This window comes from Dermacentor albipictus, chromosome 10 (assembly GCF_038994185.2).
Source record: "Dermacentor albipictus isolate Rhodes 1998 colony chromosome 10, USDA_Dalb.pri_finalv2, whole genome shotgun sequence".
Classification (NCBI taxonomy): Eukaryota; Metazoa; Arthropoda; class Arachnida; order Ixodida; family Ixodidae; genus Dermacentor; species Dermacentor albipictus.
Genome location: NC_091830.1, coordinates 60,515,436 through 60,524,899, shown reverse-complemented (window position 1 = coordinate 60,524,899; position 9,464 = coordinate 60,515,436).

The following is a 9,464-nucleotide window of genomic DNA, read 5'->3' as shown; positions in this document are numbered from 1 at the left end:
CATCGTGTCTTGCGCCTTTTGCCTAAGTGCAATTTTAATATGTACATTCATGTCGTGCCATTTCTTTAAGTGCAATTAGGATACTTAGGGTAGTTCATGCACTTTCCAGGCACTGTCTGTCTGTCTGTCTGTCTGTCTGTCTGTCTGTCTGTCTGTCTGTCTGTCTGTCTGTCTGTCTGTCTGTCTGTCTGTCTGTCTGTCTGTCTGTCTGTCTGTCTGTCTGTCTGTCTGTCTGTCTGTCTGTCTGTCTGTCTGTCTGTCTGTCTGTCTGTCTGTCTGTCTGTCTGTCTGTCTGTCTGTCTGTCTGTCTGTCTGTCTGTCTGTCTGTCTGTCTGTCTGTCTGTCTGTCTGTCTGTCTGTCTGTCTGTCTGTCTGTCTGTCTGTCTGTCTGTCTGTCTGTCTGTCTGTCTGTCTGTCTGTCTGTCTGTCTGTCTGTCTGTCTGTCTGTCTGTCTGTCTGTCTGTCTGTCTGTCTGTCTGTCTGTCTGTCTGTCTGTCTGTCTGTCTGTCTGTCTGTCTGTCTGTCTGTCTGTCTGTCTGTCTGTCTGTCTGTCTGTCTGTCTGTCTGTCTGTCTGTCTGTCTGTCTGTCTGTCTGTCTGTCTGTCTGTCTGTCTGTCTGTCTGTCTGTCTGTCTGTCTGTCTGTCTGTCTGTCTGTCTGTCTGTCTGTCTGTCTGTCTGTCTGTCTGTCTGTCTGTCTGTCTGTCTGTCTGTCTGTCTGTCTGTCTGTCTGTCTGTCTGTCTGTCTGTCTGTCTGTCTGTCTGTCTGTCTGTCTGTCTGTCTGTCTGTCTGTCTGTCTGTCTGTCTGTCTGTCTGTCTGTCTGTCTGTCTGTCTGTCTGTCTGTCTGTCTGTCTGTCTGTCTGTCTGTCTGTCTGTCTGTCTGTCTGTCTGTCTGTCTGTCTGTCTGTCTGTCTGTCTGTCTGTCTGTCTGTCTGTCTGTCTGTCTGTCTGTCTGTCTGTCTGTCTGTCTGTCTGTCTGTCTGTCTGTCTGTCTGTCTGTCTGTCTGTCTGTCTGTCTGTCTGTCTGTCTGTCTGTCTGTCTGTCTGTCTGTCTGTCTGTCTGTCTGTCTGTCTGTCTGTCTGTCTGTCTGTCTGTCTGTCTGTCTGTCTGTCTGTCTGTCTGTCTGTCTGTCTGTCTGTCTGTCTGTCTGTCTGTCTGTCTGTCTGTCTGTCTGTCTGTCTGTCTGTCTGTCTGTCTGTCTGTCTGTCTGTCTGTCTGTCTGTCTGTCTGTCTGTCTGTCTGTCTGTCTGTCTGTCTGTCTGTCTGTCTGTCTGTCTGTCTGTCTGTCTGTCTGTCTGTCTGTCTGTCTGTCTGTCTGTCTGTCTGTCTGTCTGTCTGTCTGTCTGTCTGTCTGTCTGTCTGTCTGTCTGTCTGTCTGTCTGTCTGTCTGTCTGTCTGTCTGTCTGTCTGTCTGTCTGTCTGTCTGTCTGTCTGTCTGTCTGTCTGTCTGTCTGTCTGTCTGTCTGTCTGTCTGTCTGTCTGTCTGTCTGTCTGTCTGTCTGTCTGTCTGTCTGTCTGTCTGTCTGTCTGTCTGTCTGTCTGTCTGTCTGTCTGTCTGTCTGTCTGTCTGTCTGTCTGTCTGTCTGTCTGTCTGTCTGTCTGTCTGTCTGTCTGTCTGTCTGTCTGTCTGTCTGTCTGTCTGTCTGTCTGTCTGTCTGTCTGTCTGTCTGTCTGTCTGTCTGTCTGTCTGTCTGTCTGTCTGTCTGTCTGTCTGTCTGTCTGTCTGTCTGTCTGTCTGTCTGTCTGTCTGTCTGTCTGTCTGTCTGTCTGTCTGTCTGTCTGTCTGTCTGTCTGTCTGTCTGTCTGTCTGTCTGTCTGTCTGTCTGTCTGTCTGTCTGTCTGTCTGTCTGTCTGTCTGTCTGTCTGTCTGTCTGTCTGTCTGTCTGTCTGTCTGTCTGTCTGTCTGTCTGTCTGTCTGTCTGTCTGTCTGTCTGTCTGTCTGTCTGTCTGTCTGTCTGTCTGTCTGTCTGTCTGTCTGTCTGTCTGTCTGTCTGTCTGTCTGTCTGTCTGTCTGTCTGTCTGTCTGTCTGTCTGTCTGTCTGTCTGTCTGTCTGTCTGTCTGTCTGTCTGTCTGTCTGTCTGTCTGTCTGTCTGTCTGTCTGTCTGTCTGTCTGTCTGTCTGTCTGTCTGTCTGTCTGTCTGTCTGTCTGTCTGTCTGTCTGTCTGTCTGTCTGTCTGTCTGTCTGTCTGTCTGTCTGTCTGTCTGTCTGTCTGTCTGTCTGTCTGTCTGTCTGTCTGTCTGTCTGTCTGTCTGTCTGTCTGTCTGTCTGTCTGTCTGTCTGTCTGTCTGTCTGTCTGTCTGTCTGTCTGTCTGTCTGTCTGTCTGTCTGTCTGTCTGTCTGTCTGTCTGTCTGTCTGTCTGTCTGTCTGTCTGTCTGTCTGTCTGTCTGTCTGTCTGTCTGTCTGTCTGTCTGTCTGTCTGTCTGTCTGTCTGTCTGTCTGTCTGTCTGTCTGTCTGTCTGTCTGTCTGTCTGTCTGTCTGTCTGTCTGTCTGTCTGTCTGTCTGTCTGTCTGTCTGTCTGTCTGTCTGTCTGTCTGTCTGTCTGTCTGTCTGTCTGTCTGTCTGTCTGTCTGTCTGTCTGTCTGTCTGTCTGTCTGTCTGTCTGTCTGTCTGTCTGTCTGTCTGTCTGTCTGTCTGTCTGTCTGTCTGTCTGTCTGTCTGTCTGTCTGTCTGTCTGTCTGTCTGTCTGTCTGTCTGTCTGTCTGTCTGTCTGTCTGTCTGTCTGTTAGTACGACGGGTAGCCCGATGCGCTACCAAATAGACCGTGAACCTGCACTCTGAAAAAGTTTACACGATTTATGTTGTAGTATCTTGTCGCACAACAATAACTGTCATGTGTCGCCCGCATTTCCTTTCTTTAACGTGGCGAGCCCGGCACTTCCAAGTCACGTACGGCTTGTGCGTTATCACCGTGACACAGCTGTGTCGACAGGAAAGTAACGTGCACTGAATTTTCAAGAAAGGAAACTCAAGCAAGGGAGATTAAGATTATCGTTGTGGGAGGGTACCCACTCCTAGTGACTCAAGTTGGGGTGAAACGGTTAGAAGTACAGATAGATAGATAGATGGATAGATGGATAGATAGATAGATAGATAGATAGATAGATAGATAGATAGATAGATAGATAGTCCAATGAACGTTCATGAAGTTCTTTCAGAATGCTAATCGCATAAGGTATGCAGTCGGGATGACGTAGCGTCGCGTCACTACCTTTGCGCTGCAGTGGTGCAGTAGACCTCGGAGTGTACACCACGTGGGGTCCCCTAATCGGCCACTACCTCCTATAAAAAAGAAAAAAAACGAAGAAAATAGCGCAAATGAATAAAAGTTTAAAAAATCCGACAGAACTCATATCACGACGAATCTCGACATTACTGCTATTAGCATTGAAGCATCGTATAGAGAAAACATAATGCGACCGCCGAAACACGTCACGTGTGAGGCGCGTAGTGCAGCCAGGTTTCTCTCTTGCAATTTCCTCTGGACACATAGCGCTACCTAGCGCCGACGCAACGATGTGCCCGCGTCGCCCGCGTGTGAATGTTTTATACAAGGGTGTCTGCATATCTATGACGCGGGTTCGACTCCGCCCAACACCTGAGAAATATATTTTTTTTTGTAATTCAAGAGCGGCACATACCCAGTAACACAAATTGGCATATAACAGGTTTATTTAAGTGTTCCACGTACCTTGGGGCACGTATCCCGTAGCACATACACAGTGAACATGTTAGTGTTAAAGAGGTTTATTGAAGAGCGGAACATACCCAGTTGGGCAGACGTAGTTCCCCATACCCAGTGACCCAAATTGACATCTAAGATGTTCATTAAGTGTGTCGCATACCCAGGGATCCAAGTTGGGGTGAGTAAGGTTTATTGAAGAGCAGCCCATACCGGTGGCTCAAGTTATTGTTAAAGAGCTTTAATGGAAGAGCGGCACATAGCCATTTCCACATACCCGATGACCCAAATTGAGATCAAAGATGTTCATTGAAGTGTGTCACATACCCAGTGATCTAATTTGGGGTAAGCAAGTGTATTGAAAAGCACCGCGTACCAGTGATTCGCCATGATGTTCCGTAGAAACTCACGACGTTCCGTGCATTGTCTACAAAGAGCCTTTCCAAATAGCACCTGTGGTCGGTGAATTTTTCGCAAACGGTCAACATATCAAAGTGGTACTTTCGGAAATAAATTTTTGCGAGGTATTGTGTGACCCGGCACACGGCACATCGGGCGTCTGCGAGCAACAGCGATCTTTGCACAGTGGCAACTAAATGCTGTAGCACGTAGGCACCGACGTGTGTAAAGCTTCTACACGCGAAATATCGTGACAGGGCTCGAAACTGCGCACGTGAGCATGCATGTTGTTATAGGTTCACGTGTACCTTTTCGCGTTCATTAAAAATAAATTATGGGGTTTAACGTGCCATAACCACTTTCTGATGAGGCACGCCGTAGTGGAGGACTCCGGAAATTTCTACCATCCGGGGTTCTTTAACGTGCACTTAAATGTAAGTACACGGGTGTTTTCGCCCCATCAAGATGCGGCCGCCGTGGCCGGGATTCCATCCCGCAACCTCGTGCTCAGCAGCCCAACACCATACCGTCTGAGCGACCACGGCGGTTTTGTCGCGTTTTTAGCGCTTTCGCCGGGGTGAGAGCGAAATCCGCAACTAGTGGTTCTGTAACTTTTATTGCCAATTATATCTTCGCCGCGCGCAGTTGCTGTAGGTGCGAGTGAAAGGAAAAGGTCACCCGACAATCGCGGCTCAACCTAATGCGCCCAAGGGAATGAAAGCGAGGAGTAAGCGCCCAGTCTTCCGTCGCTCAAGTCACTAGGGCGAGGGCGGGGGGGGGGGGGGGGTTGTTACTCTTGCGGCAACAGCGCATGGCCCGCATGCGCGTGAGCCTTGTCTTAAAAGCGATTTGCGATGTGGATAAAGTGCCCCGAGTGCTACTAGCGGTGCTACCTACGTATGCACTGTGCTTCCGACGCTTAGTTCTCGTTGACGCGAGACTCAGCATAAAGGTCAATTCACTCTTTGCTGCGGAGGTGGACGCGCTCCGCATCGGCTCCGCGCACAGACCTGTCCAGCGGTCAGCGAACCCGCCGTGGAACTCCACTGTCTACCCCAATCAACGCAGCAAGGTGAGAGCTTCCCGAAGACCCCACATTTTTGGAGATCCGACGCTCTCCGGCTCAGCCGACAGCCTTCCTTTCTGGCAGCGGGGCAGCCGCCGCACTAGGCCTCGCGCGGCCACTTCCCAGACTCCAGCATGCAGGTCACAGTGTCCGCAGAGGACTTGAACCCGTCCGAATATAACCCTCGGGACTGGAAGCATGTCCTGTCTATGCACGCGTACCGTAGGAACACGACCGGAGCTTCCAAATTGTCTCCCGCATGCCCTGGATCCAGCATGGGGACGCCACAGAACGCAAACGCCACGACGCCATCGCCGCCCGCGTTCCAGCCTCGCCAAGAACAGCTGCGCGCTGCGAGAGCAGCAGCGTTCAAAGGTCGCCAACTCGCGCCGTTGCATGCCCACGCTTACAAAATTGTCTACAGATCGCAGGGAGGGCTCGCGCTACTCGACATCCCACCGCTCTCGCTACACTCCACAATCATGCAAGCGGCGCAGCTACAAGGGCAACAAAACATCCAGATCCGAGTACATCCCACAAACAACACGTGCACCATCGCGACCACGTGCCAAGAGACCGCCCTCAAACTCGTCAATTTCAAGGAAATTACACTTCGCAACCGAAAATATGCTATCACAGCCTACATCGCCCTACCAGCCGGGGCGGTGCGCGGAGTGATCACGAACGCATTTCGGTATGACACTCCCAGCGAGGTCATCGCAGACCTTCAGGCCCGAAATTCCGAAGTCCCCACCATTGATGCCCGACGTATGGGGAAAACACGCTCAATCCTTACCACCTTCGCCTACGGACCAGTTCCGAGGAAAATCTACGGCGGCGGTGTCTACCTATGCACGGTCTACCGGGGACACATCGACGCCTGTGTGAACTGCAGAAAACCAGGACATCAAGCAGATGTGTGTACCCTGTCCCTCTCCCACCGATGCCCAAGATGTGGCGAAACTCATGAAAGAGTGGACTCCCCAACCAGCGCTCCACAATGCATTCTCTGCGGTGGAGGACACCTGACCAGAACAAGTGGATGCAAAGCAAATCGAAGAAGTCCTACTACACGCCAGCCGCGGTCCACTAAAAAGAAGACAGAACATCGTCAACATCATCGATCCAGTCCCTGCCCGCTGCGGCGCTCCGGCAGCACAGCTTCTCGCCCTTCGGATGCTCGACATCTCACATGGGCCGACCTGGCCGCCGGAAGACATACCCCTCCGCGCACCCAGCCTCCCGAAGCGCTACAACAGCAACGAGAGCTCCGGGCCCTCGGGGAAGAGGCAAGTCGCCTTGCTTCCCTCATCCATACCCAACACCCGACACAATCAGGCCTCCCTAACTCCACTCCACCCCCCGAGACGGAATTTCCCAGTACACCTCCTACGAGAAAACAGCGAACCACACAGGAAATACCACCCCCTCAGTTGACAGACATAGATGCCAAACTCGCAGCGCTTGAGGCTAAATTCGAGCGTAAACTACAAGAACTCGAAACAAGCCTCGAGGCTGAACTCACTCACCTCGTAGAAACCCTCACGGAGAAATTAGAGCAACGCATGGATGTTATGCTTAACAAGATTCTCGAAAACATAGAACATTGCTTCACACAAACGTGCCCTTCCATACCCTAGCAAGCCACCCTTCACCCTACACAATTCACCCCTCCTGACCAACACATTCCAATGGACACGCAACTAACCCTCCCCCCCTCCTCTCCGCAACCTCACGCTCCAGTATGGCGGCGCGGGGAAATAATAACCTACAAATTCTAACTTGGAATTGCCGTGGCCTACGGGGCAAGCGTGGACTTCTGCAGCTTTTACTTCCCACACTCACTGCTCAGCCCCAAATACCTTTACTCCAAGACGCTACACATTGCGCAACACTTCCCAGTTACACTTCGGTAGATTTGGACGCCACAGACAAACCCAGGGCGTCCACACTCATACACCTTAGCATCACTCACAGGATACACCATATCGCTTCAGAGACGCCCTGCGTGATCACTGAAATCATACACCAGAAACACACGTTACCATCCATATTTATTGTAAACATTTATCACCTCCCATAACACCCGATGACGTCTCTAGATTCCCTACTTCGATCGGTTCCCCGGCTGGCAGGAAAGCACCCCCTGTTAGTCGGCGGAGACTTCAACAGTCAACATACAGACTGGGGATACAAAACAACAACACACCGAGGTCGCAGGCTCTGGCTGCTCCTCCAGAACCTCCACCTCACCGTACACAATAACTTCCTGATGCCCACTCGGATCGGCAATAGCGTCAGTATGGACACCAGGCGGGAGCTGGTGCTGACCCACTCTCTCCGAGGCGTCACCTGGACCAGAACACTATACACACTAGGCAGTGATCATTACATTATACATGTCACTGTCCCATACAAACAACTCCGTCACACTTGCATGACACACAAACTCATTAACTGGGACTCTCTCCGCACCATTCGGGCGGCCCGCTCTGATACCCCATTTCCGATATCGACACCTGGGTGAAATCACTCCAGGATGACGTCCAACGCAGCACAAAAATCATTGCAACCCCTACAGAAACCCGTACATTAGACACCCAATATTACAGCCGGGGGAAGAGGATTAAGCTAGACAGGACACTTAAAAAGCCGCTGGCCAGGCTGCAAACCCAAATCCAACAACATTCTGAGGAGCTCTACCGGTCTAACTGGGGCCAGATATGCGACGGCGTTGCTGAGAACCTGTCCAACAAGCGGGCCTGGTAACTCCTCCGCCACCTTATAGATCCGACGCAGACAAAAACACCAACACAACACCATGTAACAAGACTCATCCACGCACACATATACAACCCTGACAGCTTTATAGACACACTTCAATAAACCTACACCTCCCCAGGCACACCGACTCGCTTACCTCCCTATACAGGGCAGCCCAACTCCACACTCGACACGGGCATAACGGAGACGGAAGTCAGAGCGGCCCTCCTGACTCTCCGTACCAGCTCCGCACCTGGCGCCGACCAGGTAACCAAATCCATGCTTCGTAATCTGGATGATCAATCCATCACACACATTACGGACTACTTCAACCAGTGTTGGAGGGAAGGCACCCTCCCCCAGTCCTGGCGTCATGCGAAGGTCATTTTCATACCCAAACTCAACAAACCACTTATACTCCAAAACCTTCGCCCGATCTCGCTAACCTCATGCCTCGGAAAGCTTTTCGAGCATGTAGCATTATCGAGATTCACACAACATATGGCGGAAAACGACCTTTACACTGATAGCATGGTGGGCTTCCGCCCCCATTTATCCGCGCAGGATGCCATACAACTTACGCACGATATTTTCGACCCCCTTGTCCCGGGTCACACAAAGGCAGTCTTGGCTTTGGACCTCTCCAAAGCCATTGATCGCGTAGAACTCCAAGCGATCATGACTGCCCTCTCTCCACTGAGTGTAGGTGCACGTAAGTACACCTACATTCAAGCATTCCTGACCGACCGCATGGCTGAGATACACTTTGGTCCACTTACCTCCCTCTCTTTTACTTTACGGAGTGCTGGCACCACGCAAGGGTCCGTTCTGTCCCCCTTTCTATTTAACTTCACCCTAATCCCCCTGGCCCTACAATTGGCAATCATACCACATCTCAAACACACCCTTTAAGCCGACGACATCACGCTGTGGACTACCCACGGCAGTGACGGCGGCATGGAGGACACTCTCCAGTCTGCAACCACCCTGACCCAAAATTATGCTGCCAGTATCGGTCTTTCTTGCTACCCAGAAAAATCCGAACTACTACTCATCAGACCTCGTAATCGCTGCTCCCCATGCTCCCCCATCACGATCGAGCTGGACGGACGCCCAGTGCCGGAGGTTGAAACCCTCCGCATACTGGGATGATAAAAACACCACCACCCTGAAGAAATTCAAGCAGATTGCAGGTGCGATTTCACACCTCATTCGCCGGATTTCAGCCCACCACAGAGGCAGAGGCACCACAGAGGCAGCCCATCACAGAGGCAGGAGCGCGACCTATGTCGCCTCATCCATGCCTTCGTCCTCAGCAGTGTGCTTTACACAACCCCATATTTATACTTATCCCGACATGATATTATTGCCCTAGATGCCTTAATACGCAAGGCGTACAAAGTAGCACTTAAACTACCCATTAACCGACTACTCGGTCTGGGCCACCAAAACACTATTAGGGAACTTGTAGAAGCCCATGGACAGGTGCAATACATTCGCCTGACAAGACATCCACTGGGCGGCACTTCCTGGACTCCCTCGGGATCCGGAA